The sequence below is a fragment of the Magnolia sinica genome, chromosome 18, assembly GCF_029962835.1.
Source record: "Magnolia sinica isolate HGM2019 chromosome 18, MsV1, whole genome shotgun sequence".
NCBI lineage: Eukaryota > Viridiplantae > Streptophyta > Magnoliopsida > Magnoliales > Magnoliaceae > Magnolia > Magnolia sinica.
In genome coordinates, this window is record NC_080590.1 from 49,101,703 (window position 1) to 49,105,454 (window position 3,752).

General features: G+C 37.1%; 2 long non-coding RNA genes across 2 annotated transcripts; both read right to left on the reverse strand.

Annotated features, from left to right (window-relative positions):
* Positions 1 to 1,137: 1,137 nt before the first annotated feature.
* LOC131233421 (uncharacterized) lies at positions 1,138 to 1,675 on the reverse strand. The gene is made up of 2 exons (XR_009165237.1): positions 1,489 to 1,675; positions 1,138 to 1,343 (listed from the first exon to the last, which is right to left on the reverse strand). It is a non-coding gene; the product is annotated as an uncharacterized LOC131233421 (long non-coding RNA).
* Positions 1,676 to 2,374: 699 nt separating this feature from the next.
* LOC131232838 (uncharacterized) lies at positions 2,375 to 3,500 on the reverse strand. The gene is made up of 3 exons (XR_009164960.1): positions 3,473 to 3,500; positions 3,238 to 3,326; positions 2,375 to 2,731 (listed from the first exon to the last, which is right to left on the reverse strand). It is a non-coding gene; the product is annotated as an uncharacterized LOC131232838 (long non-coding RNA).
* Positions 3,501 to 3,752: the final 252 nt, after the last annotated feature.

Here is a 3,752-nt window from a genome sequence, read left to right on the forward strand (position 1 = left end):
CACATCTTAGGAGCCACTCTTCCTGGCACGTGGCTATTGCACAGTTGCACTAGTGAAACGTTGGTTCACGTGGCTGGTGCGGGCCTCCTACATCCGCAGAGCTAAAGTCAAAATTTTAATCAGGTATTCAAAATAAATTACGTTTGGTTGATTCATTCGAAATGATAAGGTTTTTAACTACGTTGAAATTTATGAAACAAACTCATTTTTTATTAAAATATTAAACCAACACGGGTGGTTTATTTTATTGAGAGTGGCTCAAGTCCAACTAGTTGGACAGCAAGTTACGGTCCACCCAGCAGATAACTTTCAATGCTTTATAGAGGTGCAAAATCTGGTTGTCTCGTAAGTTTGGCATATCATAAGGATCACCTTTGTGCAAAATTCAGCCGCATCTACTTATTGAGTGGACCACACTTGCATTGTTCATTTTATTAATGATTTTACATCGTTTTCTATGGTGTGGTTCAGCTGATGAGTAGATATCAGTGATTTTTGCACTGGGCGATTCTCATGGTGGGGCCCACTTATTAAAAGGTTGGATTTTGCATTTAGACAATAAATAGGAAATTATCCTTTGGGTGGACTGAATTTCAGTCCAACTGATTGGAATGGACTTTAGACCTTCTCTTCTTTATTTACTCACCATTATACCAACCCTTCTTCCTAGGGTTGTCAACCCGCGGGTTAAGACCGGGCCAAGTTTTGTGTAAGTCCTGCCTACATGACCACTACAAGAAGAAGGATATTTAGCGGCGCTTTTAAGCGCCGCTAAAATCCCTAAAAGCGCCGGTGTTTTCTTTTCGCAGCGCTATTCAAGCGCGATAAATGGGGGTGTCGCTAAAAGTTCTATCGGCGCTAGTATACTTTTAGCGGCGCTTGTCTCATTCTGCCTTTACCGACGCTTTCTGGCTGATAGTATTTTCTGACAGAAGCGCCTGTCTGAGCGTCAAAAGCGCCGCAAAAGTGTATCCAAGCGCCGGCGACAGCGCAGTTTCTGAATACTTTTTCACAAAAAAGCGCCGCTAAAAGTCATGTATTGATTTCAAAGGCTCCAGTAGGCCAATAATATTTATTTATTATATATAATTCAATTGAAAAACCTGCATATTTTTAATATTTAAAAGATAAAAATGATGCAATACAATTGAAACTGCATATTAAATAAAATTTATATTACTTCGTAATAAAAAAAATATAATATTTATTACAATAAATTAAAAATGGTCTCAAATAAATAAATAAATAAAAACAAATCCTCTATATGGTCTACTCATAGCACAAGTGGCATCAAAAGGGTGAAGTGCTTGAAGGCCTAAATTCAGGCACACTTGATTAAAATCCTGCACACAAGGAAAAAAAAAAAAAAGAGAGTCAAAAAGTAGCATTCAACAAATTGATGCATGGAAAATAATCAATCATTTGATCCTATCCTTAAAAAGTCAAAAACTATCAAGGCAACAAATGTTGTAACTTGAATTCCATTACATCTATTGGCACTACATTGATGCATGTGTTTTATCCACGCCCGTCCATCCATATGCACCCTTCACACGTGACATTCAAGTGTACACGTGACCAATATCAGTGGTGAATCTGGTTCATTAATTACAATTCTATGATCTGCTTTAGGTGACATGGATGAAACGGGATGGTATCTAAGATGTGTTGAGAATCTAAGAATCTTCTACATAATTATCACAATAATAGTAGTAAAGGAACAAATTTAGAAAGTTGAGAATCTATTAGCATATACAACAACTCTCAATTTAATAAAAACAATGAGGAGATGTAATACCACCAATCTCACCTTCAGATGCTCTGGAATGACGTACAATTCATCCTCTGCACTTTGTAAATCATTCTCAATATGATCTGTAGCATCAATGCTCTTGCCCCTTTTCTTTGCCAAATCTTGTTCAACGTACTTCAACCTATAAACAAGAAAACATGGAAATATGAGAGTTGATACAAGTTGAAAGGAGTCAGTCGGTACAAGTGGAGAAGTTAAGAATTCAGCACTCAACATTGGCAGACAAACAATGCCAACCATAGCACAAATCGAACCAATAAATGCATAAAAAACACTGAAAAAAAAAAGATGGGGGTGTAAATATCATTACCCTAAAAAACTGAAATTTTTAGTGAAAAAATGTGGCAACCAAACAGATCAAAAACACTCCAGCTGAAACAGAAATACCCTCCCTTTTTTATTCATAAACCCCACATTTCTGCTTTTTTGTATGATTCAAGAAGCACAACTAGACAATGGGGTGTATGCATTAAAAAAACATGGGTGTAAATATCATTACCATAAAAAAGCTGAAAATGCAAGATTTTTACCTGTTTTTGTACCAGTTTGTAATTACCAAAGCCATTTCCAGAGTGCAGACAATGCATTGGAGAAAACCCCACCTACAAATCCTACAAAAAATGAGAGATTTCAGCTGAAATGCTAAAAAAAAGAGGTACTATCAACACCAACCCTCTTAAATGCAAACACCCAAATTCCATTTTTGGAATTGAAATAGTATAAAAGTGTACCATTTCTTTTTTCTAGTTTTAATACACTTACTTCCTGTAGTAGTAGTAGCAGCTGAAACTGACGAAAAGCCTCCAATCAACAAAACCATGAATATGAGCAGCAGAAGAGCATAGCATTTCTATCCCATTTTCTGAAAAACATGAATGAAGTTTGATTCCACGGAGAAGCATTAAGATTCTTGTCATACTGAAAAACAAATTCCACAGAGAAATTTGATTTGCAATCTAAACATGAATGAAGTTTGAAAATCACCCACTAAAAGCCTAATATAGCATTAGTACTTTGCAAACCGTCACAATTCATCTTCTAAAAAACTTTTCAGCATTCACTGTTACCACAACCCAAGCATTAGTTTCAAGGAGACAATTCAATTCCTTGTCTTCTACAGAAGTTTCATAGTTTATAAAGGATGGGTTGCACCACCTTCAATGTGATAATGTTGGTCACAATTCTGCTTATCTAAGGCACATGTTAGGTGAGATCCCATGCAAATTAACTCTATAGTCACATTCTTTGATGCACAAATGCAGATATTGTTTAGTGTGTGACAGTACATAATGTGAGAGAGGGCCAGGGATATGTTTGTGCATAAATGCACATGCATATATATCAGATCTTTCAAACTAGCATGAATAAATGCATCATCCATCTAGGGATAATATAACATAGCAATCTTATAGGGGCATGCCCACCTCAAGTCCATCTTCATCGTCAATCGAGTCCTCAGATACATCACCATCATCCTCATACTTCCTTTTGCTAGGTAATGCATCTAATAGTTCTGATTACCAATCCACAAATTAGAAACCTTTCTCAAAGGTATGCAAACCATTCATTTATAAAGAAAATGAGTTTACAGGAACAGGTTGGAAGTGCAGTGGAAGAACAGGGAGATTGGCCTGGTAAAATGTCAATAAAAACATGTACCTCAGTGCGCCCTTTCACAGCTTTTGGGTCATTGACAGGTTCGAGTTTTAAAAACTTGAGCTTCCTTGATCTAAAATCAATCACTCTCGGTTGTAGTTCAATGTTGTTTGAGCTCTCCATCAACTTCCTCTGCTGCAACGTCATGTGATCCTCCACAACGGACCTGATGGGTCAGAAACTGAGCGCATTCAGCTTCAAGATCATTGGAGATCCAAGTAGAGAGGATCCATCGGTTGGATTTGCACCGTAGAACTCGGGGTTTTGGAGATTTCCAGCCAGA